This window comes from Drosophila nasuta, chromosome 3 (assembly GCF_023558535.2).
Source record: "Drosophila nasuta strain 15112-1781.00 chromosome 3, ASM2355853v1, whole genome shotgun sequence".
Lineage (NCBI taxonomy): Eukaryota > Metazoa > Arthropoda > Insecta > Diptera > Drosophilidae > Drosophila > Drosophila nasuta.
In genome coordinates, this window is record NC_083457.1 from 3,146,539 (window position 1) to 3,164,043 (window position 17,505).

At 32.7% G+C, this 17,505-nt stretch overlaps 1 protein-coding gene and 1 non-coding gene across 6 annotated transcripts in view; one reads left to right on the plus strand and one right to left on the minus strand.

The window, feature by feature from the left end:
- LOC132789949 (ecdysone receptor) overlaps positions 1–17,505 on the minus strand; it is a 118,487-nt gene that overhangs the window by 14,769 nt on the left and 86,213 nt on the right. The gene's annotated exons all lie outside the window — the stretch shown is intronic.
- On the plus strand, positions 10,707–10,789 carry Trnal-cag (transfer RNA leucine (anticodon CAG)). The gene has a single exon. It is a non-coding gene; the product is annotated as a tRNA-Leu (tRNA).

Below are 17,505 nucleotides of genomic sequence, written 5' to 3' on the forward strand. Positions count from 1 at the left end.
ATGCGTATGCGCAATATATTTTTGGTTCGCTGACTGTTGACATTGTGGGAAATTCTTTTGTCGAGTGCAGCAGAAAGTGTATTTGCAGCGCTGAGTATTACATTACCACCACCGCCTTTTCACCGCGAGGCATTTGTAAGACGAGCAGTAAAATACAACAGAAAAAAAATGAAGCAGCTATACGAGCTATTACAAAATACAATTCCTGGAATTTCTTATAAGCAGCCCGAAAACTGACTGATGAAAATATGAACTTAATGCGATTATCAATTTGTTTGCCTGCTCACTTTATTTTTCTTTTTCTTTTGGTTTCTTTCTTTTTGCAGCGCCAGGCGAAATTTGTGCACAAAGCGAGAACCTGAACTGAAATGAAGACAGTTGACGTTAAGCTCCCAAATGTAGTATTTAAATTTATGAAATTATTGCAAATAATATGCGATTTACTACGCTTATTGCGTGCCCTGAGACTTCGGCCTGAGGCCTAGGCAGCTTTTTATATCTATTGTATTATTAATCTTAAATGTGACAAATTGCCAACAAAAACTTTCGTTTGCCACACCTGTCCATCTCGCATTTGTCGCGTCTTTCACTCTCTCACACATTAACTACACATTTTTATTATTTCTATTTTTTGTCATTTTTTCTTGCAGATAAATCACTCGCAAAAAAAACCTGACGATTGCCTGACAACAATAACAACTGCGATAACAACAACAAAAGTGTGAGGATTTAACAACAATTTTTTTTGTTAAACTCGCCAAATTTTGCTTAAGCTTTCAAGTACATCGAATTCATCATAATGATGAGAAGCTACTGAAATGCTTATAAATCTTGGGCATGCTTTCTGTTTTATCTTCTCTGATTTATGGCTGCTCATTTTGGCACTTGTTTCGACCTATTCTTGATAATTATTTTAATGGTGATTTAACTAATGTTAATTTAAGCATCAAAAAAGAGTTTTTTTTAGGTTGTGCACAATTTGCCATAGTTTTAAAATTCTAAATAGGGAAGAAATTATAACATTATTTTTTGTATCTTGAATATGTGTCAAGTGATGTATCTTTATAACAAATTTCATAATTCATACATCTCTTTACTTTGTATAAATATAAATCTATTAACTAGTCAAATAGTATAAATTTGTTTCATTTCATTGCAGCCAATTTGCGTGGTCAAATTGATTTACAATAACATCAAATAACACTCCCCAATTGTTGGCCAAATATTATAACAAATTTGGCGTTGTTGTTTTTTAAAAGTATTATTATTGAATGCAAAAAAAAAGTAAAAACAATTTATTATTTTTGTTGCTATGACAAAAAGTGTGTCAAGGGGCAACTTGTCAGTCATATGATTTCTGTGCGCCTGTCAAATAACTTTTTTTTTTTGGTTTTCAGTTTTTGATTTTTGGTAAGAGCAAAAGAAATTACGCAAAGGCAGCCTGACTGTGTGTGTGTGTGTGTGTGTGGGTGTAGGCATAAGTTTTGTTTTGTTTTATTTTATTTCATTGTATTTTTTCATACTTATTGGTGCGTAAGTTTCGCAAGACAACTCGGTGTATATGAGATTACGAGCATGTGTTCAAATGTGTATACTTAATGTTTATAAGTAGCGAGCACATTAGGAGGGTTTTACCTGTAGAAAGGCAAATTTGCTGTGACATTTCGTCGTGTGGTTGTGTGTCATTACCTGCAAGAAGAGTGAAGCAAAAAGAAATGGACATTAACGACGTGAGTAAAACTCGATATACTTATAGCTACGTGAGTTTATACCCTATAAATGAGAGCATGGTGGAAAAGAGTATGATAAAGAGTTGAGAATAAAAATCATAGTTTATAATTATTATCATACATATTATCATATGTTATAAATATTATGATATACTAAATATAGCCTTCGGTACATTTTAGTATTTTTGTAGTATATTCATGTATTTCATGAATATTACCGCAATAAGTTTTTCTAATTCTGTTTAAATTCTAATACTTTATCTATATATCAAAAAATTTCAGTATTTTTAGTATATTTATTTGGTATATTTTAATAATAATGTTATAGAAAGACCTCATAACAACAAATTATTAAATATTTGCATATTTTATATTTCGAAATATATATTGATTATAAAATTATATATATTTTATATATTTATTATATTTTTATGAAAATTTATACATGCTTCATATTTTTATTTTTTAATAGATTTTATTAAGAAGTTTTGTATATATTTTTTATACTTATAGGTGGCAATTATATTGAATGTTTTATAGACATGATAAATACAAACTTACTTTGCTTAGAATTATATTTGTCTAAGTCATATGAATATGGTTCTTTATAAAAATCTCTTGGCAAATTAATATTATGTAATAGCTGCAAGTCGCTTCAGCTTGACTCCTTCAGAATTTTGTTCTCAAGATGTTGAGATGTATAACTTTGTTATGTTTTGTTTTTTATTTCGTGTTTTGCAGTTCGACCTAGCGCATCTGGCTCCCATTACATTTCCGCAAACAGCAAAGCCGCAACAACAAGAATCAGATATATCATATACACATGAGTGTGTGTGTGTGTGCTAAGGTAACTTCACAGCTCGTCTAACTTCCGCTGGCAACTTTAATTACAAGTAACAAAGCAAAAGCAAAAGCAAAAGCCAAACGACCAAACGACCGACAATTTTCTTCTCGTCGGCTTTGGGTCTGGGTAAATGAAACCAAAGCTCAAGGTAAAGCTCAAAAGCACCGACAATAACCACTCAGAACACCAGCAGCAACAACTAACTAAAACCCAACTGTGTGTGCGTGTGTGTGTGTGTGTGTGTGTGGAAATTGTAGACACTTTGAAATCGACATTTCATATACATATTACTTTAACGTCCCAACTATTTATAAACATGCGATCATCATGCGAAAAACAGCAAAAGAACCCGAAGAAATGTTGGCTCCCATCAGAAGAGGCAGCAACAACAACAAGAAAAACAAAAAGAACAGCAGCAGCAGTTGGTAGCAAGAAGCGTTAAGAATCTAAAGAACGAAAGACCGATTGAGGCTATTAAAGCTGCCAGGCTCATACACACACACACTAACACACACACAAAGTGGGCTGTCATTTGCTTGTTAAACACCTGGAGGCGTGGCCAGCTGAAATGAATACGTTTCAAATAGCTTAACCATAATATGTAGCATCAAAGCTCAAGATAGCTTTCAAGCTGGACTCACTTAAGGACGTGACCTTTATTATATTTCATGATAAACACATTTCTTTGTTTCCATTCAAATTTTCAGAATTTATTGACCACATAAAGCTTTCGGTATATTAATTGTTTTTAGTATATTATTATAATAGAACTATACTAATATAGTTAGTATATTTAAGAACGTTACCTCAATAAGTTTCTCTATTTTAATTAAAATTTTCAGAATATATCGATATACTAAATAAAGCTTTCGGTATATTTTTTTAGTATATTAGTATATAGTTAGAATATTTAAGAATTTTACCGCAATAAGTTTCTCTATTTAAATTAAAATTTTAAGAATATATCGATATACTAAATATAGGCTTTGGTATATTATATTATTTTTTAGTATATTAATTTCGTATGGTTTAAGAATTTTACCGATCTGTTTTGCTTTTATTAAAAATGGGTAGCGGGTATCTCATAGTCGACTATATTAATGGGGAATTTAAATTGATTAAATTTATCAAATTGCTATTAGCAAAATTATCAAATGTGTTGAGATTCTACAAATTTCTTTTGTTTTTATTAATGGCAAATTTAAATTTTTTGATAGATAGATTGATTGATATTAGTTTTAAACTAAGCGTTCATTTTGAACATTACGAATTATATTTCTAATGATATTAATTGCAAATTGAGCGATAACAAAGCTTTATGATTGAACTGATTTAATTTTCAGTTTTAAAGAACTTGTAATTTTATATTAGTAATTTTTAAAAATATTTTCAAAAAGAAACTAGAGATCTTTGATAATAAAATAGTAAATTAATTCTAGAACAGAGTCAGAGTTTATTTAGAAGATTTAATTTGAAGTTTGAAATAGTTTTAATTACGCAATAAAGCAAGTTTAATCAACTAAACTTATAATTGTGCTGTCAATTGGCCACATTTTGGTTCAAGTCGAGCTAATGAATGCCAGCCACACAAACAAACATAAGCATAAATATAAAAGAATTGTTCTAGACAGCTGCAAAAAGTCTCAGGCTAAGAGTTGTTTCAACTAATTTCAATTATTTTGCGGCTTACAACCTGACTGAGGCTGGCGATTAAATTAAATGCAATTAAAACTGATGATGAATGAATGCGAAAATGAAAATACAAATAAAAATGAATGCGAATAGATTATTTGTGGGATATTAAACCAAACTGAACTGATCTGAACTGAGCTGTTGAGTGCACAATAACAATGAGCAAAACAATTGCAAATAATTTGCGATAAAAACGAAAAATGCAAAAGAAATACAGCGAGAAAGAGCGAGAGACCAAAGCAAACCACTTTCAATGGCTCCCAGACCCACCAACAAACAACTTGTTTGCCAAAGTGGGTAAGGGGCATGTGCAACGAGTGCACTGGGCAAGCGGAGCACAGCCAGTTTTCCAGTATTTTTTTTTTTTTGTTTTTGTGTTTGCGAGTCTCGTGTCTGTTTTTTTTTTGTAACCGCTTTCTAAACATGCCACAATCAAGTTGCATGCGGCACACTCACACAGACTCTTTTCGTTTCATTTGAAAATGGCCAAGTTGCTGCCACAATTTGGCCTTGAATTTTTAATCAAGTTTCGCAGACAAGCCCCAGGCATTGATCACGGCCTCAAAAGCCAACCAAACCAAGCAGCTAACATCTCAAATGGAGTCGTAGTCAAGTTGGAGCTCGACTCGACTCGATTCGAGTATCGACTTGTGGCGACTTCACAAAAATTGCTCGGTCATGTTTTAGGCAACAAACTGCGAATATTACTCGTTAACTTCCAAACAAGTTCTATTGAACTTGGTGGCTCAAAGCATAACAACAACACCAACAAACACCAACAAAAAAGCAGCGACAAAACCTTTGCCTTTGCCTTTGCCTCGTCTGTTGCTTTGTGCCAAATGATTAATGGAATAAACGCGCGCAATTTTCGCCACAGTCGCCGCACAACAACAACAACACTCTCTCTCACACACACACACACACACTCACTCGCAACTCATAAAAAACTGATACTTATATTAAAAAATATTATTTTGCCCAACTACAACAACAAGAATAAAAACTGCCTGCTGTGCAGAAACACGCAAAACGATGATAAAAAAAAATTAAGAAAAAAGAGCGAACAAAAACATAAAAGTAAAAAAAATTATGTTCAACAGAACCTGCATAAATTTAGTGAGAGTTACTACACAAAAATAAAGAAAAAGCAAATAGCCAAGACCCAGAACTTAGCATTAAACTTGCAAAAAAAAGAAGAAAAAAACATTCGCTTATATGAGATTGTAAGTAAAACACTTCATAAGGCTGTGATCAGTCTCGGCGTGAATTAAAATATATTAAAAAATTTCTGTTTTGTAAATATACTAAATTCCTAATGTAAAATTAGAGTTTAATCTAATATATCTACACTTTGTATATCAATGGATCTAAATATGAATGAATGAATGAGCTTTTTAAAATTCAAAGTTCAGAATTTGTTTCTAAACAATTTGTTTATCAAAGCAATTTTTTTAACCCGTTACCCAGAGGTAAGAAAGCAATTATAAATGTGCGTCCAACAAATGTATGCAACACGCAGAAGAAGTTATCTCCAACCCCATATAGTATGGTATATATTTATTCTTGATCAGGGTCACACTATGGTATATTTGAAATGTAATAGTATATTGATATACCAAATAATCCTTTCGGCATATTTAACAATTTTTTCAATTGGTATATTTTATGAATAATACTGCAATAATAATCCATCGATATACCAAATATAGCCTTGAGTATATTCTGGTATATTTTTAATACATTAATTTGGTATATTTTAAGAATAAACACGCATTGTTTTGCTCTTTTTGAATATGGGTACAAAGTTGAAAACAATCAACTATTGCTTTCTTTCATAATTGCAATATTTCGTGAAAAAATGTGTTCAGTATATTTGGAAATGTGACAGGTAAGAAAGTATTTGAGTTAAGTGTCAAAAAAAGAGTAGCCTAATAAATTATGATCTTAGGAGTCAAAAGCACATTGAGTTTATTCAATTGAACGTCAGCTATTGCATAACTGAAAATAAATAAATGAAGCATATTTCAATTGTAAATTAAAAACTTGATGACAGTATGGCAACTGTGGAGTGGGAGATGGGGGAGGGAGTTGAGAAACCGGCCGGCTTTGATTAATTACACGCACATTTTTGAGGCGTGACAGGCAAAGGCAAAAGGAATTGTCATAAGCCATGCAACGCGACTCATGACTAATAAACAACAAACAAAAAAGACTCAAAAAGAATAAAAATAACAAAATAAAAAAAGAAGTTTAATGAAAAATAAAAAAGAGACAGCGTCGGAGACAGAAACCCAAACTGCGCCTTCCTAAAATCATAAAATAAATAAAACTGAAGGCAGCTAAAAGCCGACATGTGTAAACTCTGACAGCCCAAAGGGACAGGGAAGGGGGGCATGGTCAGTGGGGTAGACGAGGAAGTGGACTTTGCATTTGTCTGTGTGTGTGTGTGTGTTTGAGTTTTGATATGCCTCCTAAAAGACAGAGAAAGAGCGAGAAAGAAAGAGAGAACGATCCCCGCTTGCATTTCAAACACACCCAAAAAACATTTTAACAAGAAAACACATTTTTGGGTATTTTTTGTTCGAAATGCATTTCAAGTCAACGACGAAATTGAATCATTTGACAAAAGACAACGAGCTTTATCAATTTCGCGGCACACACACACACACATACAAATACACACACAACATATTCACTCGAAATGCAAATTATGCGTTTAGGTAGAGACAATCTTTGACCCAAGCAAAAGGGGGAAAGAAAGGGGGAGAAACATAACGAGGCACAAACAAAAGTGAAGAAGTTGTCGCGCTTGTTTTTGCACAAATCCCGATTTCGTTTCCATTTCAGATGGACAACCTGAACGAAAATATAAGAAATAAAACGAAGAAGCCTCTGGGGACTGGAGGAGATCCATGTATGCAAAAATATGCAGAGCCTATAAATCAAAAAACCGTGGCTCATTTGACATTTATTTGTGTCTTTGCTGTTCATGTTGTTGCTGACGGCCTTTCCACCTCCTTTCTCTCTCTCTCTTTTACACCCTCTTTGTGGATTTATATAAATGTCTGAGAGCTTACAAATATATTCATTATACTTGTATTATTCCTTTCAAGTCATCACAAAAAGGGCTGACTGCATCGTGCAAAAATTTGTCGCTTGTTTTGCGGCTTGCTTCGTTTTATTTTTCGTTAATGCTTGTGACAAATTTTTGTTGGAAAGTTATTCTTTATTTATATTGGGGTGCAACAGAGCCAATAATTAAGATATGCATACAAAAAATTGAGACATTTCAGAAGGGGAAAATGCGAAGTGGAAAGGGAAGCATTAGAAATAAAATCAAAGTCATAGAAAATGATGTATAAGTATTTTCTAAAAGGCTTGGAGCACTTTATGAATGATAACATTTTAAATAAGTATTTTGTTTCAGTCCTAAAAATACTAAAAGGTAATTTTTAGTATTCAATAGAAGTACTAGAAAATAATAAATGAACTAAGCATGTGCCTACTATATAATGAATGACTATAATTAAAACCTCTTTTTAATAGATTGTTGAAAATATTTATATTTCATTTTTAATGCTTTATAAATGGTTTAGAAAATATATACTTGAAAAAAATATACTCATGATTAATATGTAGGTTATTGGTATATTTTATATTTGAAGAGAAAGACATTTTAAATGATTGTTGGTATATTACAAACATTTAAATTGTGCTCCATAAATACTGTTTTTTGGTATAATAACATACCATATGTTCTAGTATATTTAGTATAATTACTAAACTGGTTATTAGGATTATGTCTGCAAATTATTTTTAGTTTTATTATGTGTATCTCAATAAATACTATATACCCTATGTATTGGTATATATGAATACCACATATACTAAATATTGCTCATGTTTCAATATTTATAGTTTATATACTAGATATAGTATGAATTTACATATTAATTTACTTTATTATTTTAATTTTTTTTTTAAATTTTAATCGTTTATAAGTAGCAGGGAAATTCTTATTTTTCCAGTGTTGTACAACTCAATTGCTGAACACACGTGATACCCTGGAAAAAAGAGTTCTACACGCAATACGTAAGACAAGTGTCATATTTAGACGCGCCCCGCTGTCTGTCTATGAATAATGAGTGTGTGCGGGATAGTGAGTGTGAATATGAATGTGAATGGTTGTGAGTAAAAGCATATTGAGGAATGTATTTAGGTCTAGGTCTTCTTGGGCATTAACAAATAAACAGAGATATAGTAAAAAATATATATGCATTAAAGTCTGACAAACTTTGTGTGTGTGTGTGTTTTTTGTGACATTTCATTTTGAATTTCTCGCCATTCGCTTTTCACTGTTCGCTGACAACTTTCGTTTCATTAATTTTCCTGGTTGGACACATGGCGTATGCGTAATGCGCGTTTTCGTTTGCTTAAATATATGTGCTTATAATTATTGTTCATACGATTATTTATGGCATGAGTAATTGAACGAAATAACTTTTTGGCCCGTTGGCGTGTTACGCACTTGATTGATGAGTCTGATTAAATGGAGGCATAACGAAGTTGAGAGCAAGAGCGCTTTGCATTTTCTGCATTGTTTGCCAATTAAGGTTCTGAGATGCGATAAAAATCGCACAAAACATTTGCCAGCTACTTAAAACATATCAAAAGACAAAACACAAAAGACAAAAGCCAAAAGATATACAATTTGAGCAGATGCCAGGCCAAAAACGAGTAACAGCTGCTAACAGACTACAAGAAGAAAAAAGCGCCGACAAAATGGTGAAGAAACGAAACCGAAGCGAAAAGAACCGAATGCAGAGCAAGAGCAATTGGAATCTAATTTAAAATTAGTGTTTAAAGGATTGAAATAAATTTAGGCAATTTTAAGACTGACACAAACAACAAGCTGACTTCCCCGTTTTTGGCTGCTGCCCTTTGGCAAGTCGAAACGAGAAGAGAACCTCATTGAAAATGCGTCGAGCTCTTGTTCCGGTTAGTATTCATCGTATCCCGTATCCCGTATTCCATTCATTCAGCAGGTGGCCTGATGCTTTGGCCCCGATAGCGTTAGGGCGACCTCTCAGATCAGACCAGACCAGACCAGACCAGTCGAGACATCACCAGAGACCTAACTAACCAATTGGCCAAGCTGTTGTTGCTTTAAACTTTAAACACACACACATATTTTGACAAACTGGCCAAGATAATATCCAATGTTAAGACCGTGGCTAGAAACAGACGGCAGCTGCCATACGAAATTCGGGCTCAAAGTTCTAAGGCAATTAAAAGACTCAACTTTAGTTTACGGACAGTATTAGTGAGCGAAAATAGAGAGAGAACAAATGAAGACAATGACAGGCCTTTAAAATTACAGATAATTACGGAACGACAACAATACATGGATAGATACAAAATCTAAATTATGCTACCGAAATTAGAGAACACAGAAAACGTGCCAAAAAAAAAAATCCAGGTATCAAAAAGAGACTTCGGATTGCTCCTTTTAGCATCATCATCATCATCATCATCATCATCTTAATTATGTCAATATTTAATTCACATTCATTTTATATCAATAAAGAAAAACAAGTTTTGTTATTATTGCGTTTCTTTCACGCGATATTTGAATATAATTTGAATTTGTGAAGCGCTTTTTCTTTTGTTCGTCATTCCTACGGAAGTCGAAATTTAATCATAGTTTATTAATTTATGATATTTCAATCACGTCTCAGAATAACAGACGAAAGAGAATGCCAACGAAATAATAATATTATTATATCACAATTTTAAATAGTTTTTTTCGTGTAACAACAAACTATTGTTGCTTCCATCGAATGCGAGAAAGATAAAAACAATTCGAACAACTCGAATTCAGTAGGCCAAGTTTGATCTTTTTATTGCCCACCTGCGCAGAAAATAATCAAGTTTCAATAGTTCAACATGCCCATAAAAGGTGGACACAAGCCTATTTACCGTTAGCCGGCAGCCCACACACACTCACTCACACACACACACACATGTACAACTTAAAGCTCAGCTGATGCGAGAGTGCAGATTAAGCGTGTTGCTAATTGAAATGCTCGCCCAGCTGTCAGCTTGTCCCGTATGACAAATAAATCTTTTCATTTTGTTTTTTTTTTGTTGTTCGGTGTGCAAATATTTCAAATAGAAATTTCAGCAATTAACGCCTTTGAGCCAAACAGAAAGCAGTCAAAAAAAAAAACACAGCAACAATTGCTATACATATTTAAAAAGATAATTGTTAACCCAGTTTCGGCTTATGAGTGGGCGAATATATAAAAATATACAATATTAAATTTTTTAAATCCGTCTAAAAATGATCAAGTTAATTTGTCGTAGTATTTATAAATAGTCACACATTCTTCTTCTTCTAAACGTATTCCAATTGGATTCGATTTTCCGCGGTCTCAACAGTCAGGATGGCCGAGTGGTCTAAGGCGCTGCGTTCAGGTCGCAGTCTACTCTGTAGGCGTGGGTTCGAATCCCACTTCTGACAAGACTTTTTTTTTAAATTTATAAATAATCAAAAATTGATTTTTTACTCTAACTTTTAAATAAATGCAAAGCTATGAAAGAAATTCTTTTTTTGACTTAGCAAAGAATAAAAATTAAGTTATTGTTTGCTGATTTATCTTAGAAAATTGCAAGAAAGTCATTATTTTGCAGCTATTATATAATTATTTTAATTTCTTTTATGTTTTCTTTTCGGCATACTATTTTCTTTGCTATTCATTGCTTTCAACTATAACAAATTTCCCAATTGTTCCATGCGCACTTTTGCGTAGCCAAAAACAAAAGACTTAGGCAACGAACTGTGGTCTAAACGAAGCCTGAGGAACAGCAAGCGAAATATATTTGGCGCCCACTAAGAAAAGCAAGAACCAAAAAGAAAAAACGTATGAAAGCGACGACGAGTGAGAGAATGGCGTCAGAAAAATTTAATAAATCACTTCTGATTGCGACGCATTGTTATTTTAATTAAAAAATAACAAACACACACACACACACAAGTAGAAGCAAACAACGATAATAATAATAATAGTAATAATAATAATAACAACGCTGTTTTAGACAAAAAGCCAGTGGAACAACAAAAGACTCAAATTGTAAAATTGAAGCACATGGCTTAAATAAATATGAAAGAGACTCGAACCCGAACTCGGAACGAAACTAGAAAGGTTCCACTCTAGTGTTTGCTGCTGTTCGTTGTTCGTTGTTCTAATAGGATTGTGGAGAGGTCAGAGAGAGGAGTCCAGGGGGCAAGTGTTAGCAAGTTAAAGTAAACATCAAATTTAATTTTGGCTTGCCAACGATCATCATCATCATCATCATCATTATCATTATCATCGTCGTCATCGTAATCTACATAAGAATAATAATAATAATCACGCAGCACACGAAATTACAAAATAGAAAAACACGCGAAAAAAAAAGCGAAAATCAAAACCGAAACCAAGAAACCGAACGATGCGAAAATAGAAATCGCGTGTGCGCTGACGCAGCAGAAACTCCCCTTCAAAATAGAACAGATGCCGAAACAGAAGCCGGGCCACATAGACACAACGTAAAACTCATGCATAATAGTAAAAATTCTCAACGTCCAATTCTAATTCGAGTCCGACTCCGATTCTGATTCTGATTCTGATTCCGATGTCGATTTCGATGTCGAGTCCGATTGCGAGTTGCGAGGCACGCACATGGTTCAAGCTTCTATTATACTTTCCGTCGTTTTTTTCTCTTCAGGCAACGTGTTATTTCTAAGCCAAAAAGTGTGAACCAACTTGTGTTGCGTTGTGTGTTGTTGTGTAGTTACCTTTGTTGTTGTTGTAGTTTATTACGCATCAGCATTTAACCTTGAACGTGCGGGTCAATGAACGTTTTGGCCAAAATATTCTAACGATTTTTAGTTGCTACCAACAACAACAACAATAACAACAAGAACAATCACAACGAAATTCTAACAATAATAAAGTTGTGAATGCCACAGAAATTATAATATTTATATAGTTACTAACTGGCTGGTGGCTGGTCAAACGCTGCGTATGCTTGATATTTATATACGCCTAGTTTCGTTTATTTACATAGCTGTTGAGTGTGGAGCACACTTCTTCTTCTTTTTTTTTGGTGTTACTCGCATTTGGCCATTCATTCTGATATTCAATTTGTACATTTCACTCTCTTAGCGCCTCTTCACTTTATTTAAATTGTTGTTGAATGGTCACAAGTCTTGTTGTAATTATTAAATAAATTTCTCGTGTGAATTCATTAAACTGTTTTAATTTAGATTTTAAAGAACTTCCTTGAATATAAGAATATATATTTATTATTTTTTGGTCCTTTAACTTTCAATTTAATTATTTATAACAGCTTTCAAATCTCGTTTGAATTAATTAGTCTAAAATACTTGTTCACATTTTTTTATGAATAATATAATATATCCAAAAAGGTTTTTAATTTAACTCCGATTAAATTATTATTTCCATAATTTCGCCACCCTTTTAATTCATCAACGCCTTCTCAGCTTTTGATTTACTTTCAATTCGTAAGCGGAATTTTGAATCTTAGTTGACAATTTAGTATATTTTGCACCATATGGTATATTTCCAATATAGTAAAATATCGATATACCAAATGTCAATAATTCCTCTCACACAATTTTCTGTACAATAGTTTGTATTCATTGGAACCTTTTACCTGATGGCATTACTTTCAATGAAGAATATTAATTATTTAAGTTCTTCTTCAATTCCTTAAAATTTTAACTCAACTCAGATTAAGCTAATAGTAAAATATTTTCCTTTTTCTTTAAATTCTTTAACACCTTTTCAGCTTTATTTCTGCTTTCAATTTGTGTGCGTAATAATTTTTAATCATTTTTCTCATACACTTTTCTATGCAATTTTTCAGTTTTGGGCACGTTTTCGTGGCCTAAGCATTTAGTATTTTTGGACTTTAATACCGCTCTTAATATTATTTATTACTATTATCTTAAATTTTGCAGTCGCAGTCTAACTTTTTGGCAATGCCATTTTGCTCGTTGTACTTGAAACACAAGCAACAATAACAATAACAGAAACAACCACAGAAATTTATTGTTGCTCTTTCCTATTTTTTTTTTTATTATTTACTGTGAATTTCAATTGTATTGTGGACTGTGGGATTTCCCCCGGCCCGTCGCCTCGCCACCTCTTGCCACAAATAGCAGGCACGGTCCTACAATTATTTTCGATTCGCATTGACGAAAAAATACGCGACTCGTACTTGAATTATTCGTCTACACATCGATGTGAGTGTGTGACTACAGATTCGAATGATTCGTACAATTTGTATGGCTCAAGTGTGTACTATATAGACTCCAAAATACACTATATACTATATATTCGCTTGCTATTGTTATTGTTATTGTTGTTGTTGTTGTGGCTTTGCCTTCATTATTTGCAATTTTTCTTTTGTTTTCTTAGTCGCACAAAGGCGAGAGGGAGAAAGAGTTGAGAGGCGAAGTTAACGCGCTTCAATCAACACGTGTTGAGGACCGTCAACTTCGGGGGATTGTAACCTGTACTCTTTAGCCCATATATCATATTACACAATAGACAATGCGGGCTAAAGCTAAAGCGAAAACCTAAAGGTAAAGGTCAACACTTTTTTTTCCTTTTTTTTTTGTTGATTTGCTCGACACATTGTTTAATTTGGCTTTTGGCAAAAGTATTTTTTTAGCATTGCAAATTCACCGTTAAAATTTTAATTAAACTCTGCACTTGATTGTTCAGCATTTGATTTAATTTATTTAATTAGCGTTACAAACCAAAAAGACATCAATCAAAGTGCCGGGCCGACAAGGTCAGTGCCAAATACGGAAACTGACAGTCTTAGAAACTCAAGTGAGAAATTAATTTATTAATATAAAGCAGTGAATGCCCAGAAAGTACTAAAATTAAAAAAAATTGTGGGAGTATTCAAAAGGAAAATTTTAAAATATTTTATAATGGATTCTACTATCACATAATAATATTACTATTCACTAAAATAAACAATTTAGAATATAAAGCTATCATTAGGTAATAATTCAAAAATAAATCATTCTCCACTATAATAAATTAATTCTGTAGAAAATTTTGTAGTAAGAAAGTTAGAGTCTAGTGTGCTCGACTGTGAGATACACAAAAAACAGTGCGGAATGAATTTTAATATATACCAAATTTAAATACCACAAAATTCCAAAGATACCACATGATACATTTGGTATATTGACATAGTAATACACTCAATATATAGTAGATTGTCAATTATTAAATTTTTGTCGATTTGAATTTGAAACAAACTTGATCTGCGTGCAAACATAACATGTGTCTCGACTTTTGACCCTGATCAAGATTATATATATTTTATAGGGTTGAAGATGCCTCATTCTGTCTGTTACATACATTTCCTGCCGGCACGAAGTTATAATGTATAAAAATAAATTGAGATTCGCTAAAAATACTTTTCATAATTATAAGTTTAACTTTCGAACTAAACAAAATGTAATCAAGTTTTTGTCCGCTTCCAAAATAATTGTATAATATTAATGAAAAATTATAATATCTGCACAATTGTGCCAATTATTGGGCATAATCTGCGTTTTGCGGCTGCGCTCATTACATTCGAGTATTAATTTTTATTTGTTCAATTTAAACAATAAATTCGCAGGCCGCGTTTAACCTTGTAACATTTTTTTCCTCGCTGTTTTCTAAACAAACAACGAGGCAAGTGCGTGCTTTTTAACAATTTTTATTTTTTTTTATTTATTTATTTTTGTTTTTGTTTTTGCTGTATTTGTTTAGCTTAATACTATTTTTGCTTTGCGAAGGTTTCGCGCAACAACTCAACAAACAAAAAAAAAAGACAACAGCAACACCCACAACACGAAGAAAAAAACGCGACTTCAAATTGATGGCGTTTTTTTTTTGTAGCGTTTTTGGCGCGATTTTAAACGCCACATAGAAATGGTGCGCGACTTTAGCCTTCGCTCGATTCGAGCAGCTACAAATTGCCTTGCGGTTGAGCATGGCATAGTTTCATTTGATATTTTTTCTCCACTTTACTTTTACTTTATGTCTCGCATAGGCTTATTTTTCGCATAATGTTGTTGTTTTTACCTTTTCTTTATATAATTATGCGATGATTAACTTGGCTCCAATTGAGCCTCCGTCGAGTTGAGGCTGAAGTGAATGAAGTGTGGCGCATAATTAAGAAATTTTTATAATTGCAGCGCACAGACCACATGCCACACTTGCCCCGCCCACACACCACACACCACACACAGCTGCCACTTTCTTTTTTAATTGCAAGCAAAGCAAAGATAAAAAAAAATTGTACATAAAAGATAATACTCGTAGCTCCTGAAGCATCTCTCGGGGGGCTCGACGAGTGTGGGCTTAATAATGTTTAATGTTTTGCTCAAGGCTATGAGGTGGAAACTCTCGACTATTACTTGACCAATAAATCCAGCTGATTCAATTTCGAGTGAATTGAGTTGCTCTTATCTTATTATTATTAGTTGTTCAAATTAAACAAGACTTTATCTTGGCCAACTTATTGGCAGACTAAAGACGTCAGTAAAGAAAATTTGCAGGCATCATTTTAATTCTTTAAAGTAGATATATTTTCAATATTTATATTTGCCAATTAATATTGTCATCGATGAAAAAGCTTCGCAAATTCAAATTAATAATTTTGTACACATTACTTTTAGAAATTTTCAACAGCATACTTAACTAATTTATTGGTAGCTGAATTTTAATTGCTTTGGCTGACAATCTGGAATATTTTAAAATCTATGGTATATTTTGTATTCTGCGATATATTTTAATTGTAGTCTTGGTATGTTTCGGTATATTTTTAAAATATGGGTTTAATGAAAATCGAAAAAATTGTAGTACTATATCGATACATCAAATATAGAAGTCGGTATATTTCAGTATTTTTTTTATATTACTTTGGTATATCTCATAGTCGACCAGTCTCGACTGCAATAAATTTGGTTATGTATGTAAAATTCGTATTTATGATTCTTAATTAAAATTTTTTTTGTTATAGAAAATTTGATCTCGGCATTTTCAAGTATATCTTGTACTTTATAATATATATTAAATGTAGTACTATATTAATAGACTAAAAATAGCTATTGATACACTTTAGTATTTTTGCGATATATATTAAGTATATTTTAAGAATATTTCTCTATTATTATAGGAATTTTTGTTCGGCATTTCCTGTCAAATCTTCGACAACATTCCATGTGCAATAATATAAAATTGGCTGCCTTTTTTTCTTTTTATTGTTGATTGCAATTTCTGTGCAAAATTTCACTTTCAGTTGCCAAGAATGGGAGTAAGTATGTATGTCTGTATAGCAAAAATATAAAGAGAGGTACTACAGTGACTACTAAGAAAGCCAGAGACTCGCTTATCTTATCAGCAATGCGACGGAATACAGGGAATACAAAAAAAAAGTGCAAAAGCTTATAAAAAGAATAAAAAACTGTTTATACATTGTTGCTGCTTAAGTCCGCCACACACTTGTATAGAAAAGAATAATAATAAAAAAACGAAACAAGAACAAAAATGGTTATAGCAAAATAAATAGCACAAATGTGCATTATCAGCGACACATGAGTAGTTGTATAGTGTGTGTGCCGTGTGTGTGTGTGTTTATTTTACGCACACTCGCGCATTAACCTCAATTTGAACCGTCCGATTGTGGGGCACTGTGTTATCTCTCGCGTGGTGTACACAAAAAAAAAAAAGAGAATAAAAAAAACCAATCGTCAGTTGACTGGCATTTTTGGCCGCTTTTGATAAGAGTTCCCAAAAAGAAGAAAAATACTAAAGCAATAAGGTTCGAGTATTTCACCCCATTATATATGTATATATTGATCCCTTGAACACCAAAAGCACACATCATATCTAATTAGAGAGTTTTTACCTGCAAACTGCATGTATTGAAGTTGAATGAACTTTTGGCGATTTAAAAACACTTCCGCACTTCACAACATTTTTAGTGCGCTCCTCTCTTGTTTAGTACACTCCGACCCTGAACTTGAACCCGCGAAATTAGTTGAAATCATTAAAAAATAAAAGCAAAGCCCATAAAAACATACAAATAAAACAAAAAGTGAACTCGAGTCTGCTGTTTGTATTTTCCGCCAAACAGTTCATGAACTCTTTGGTC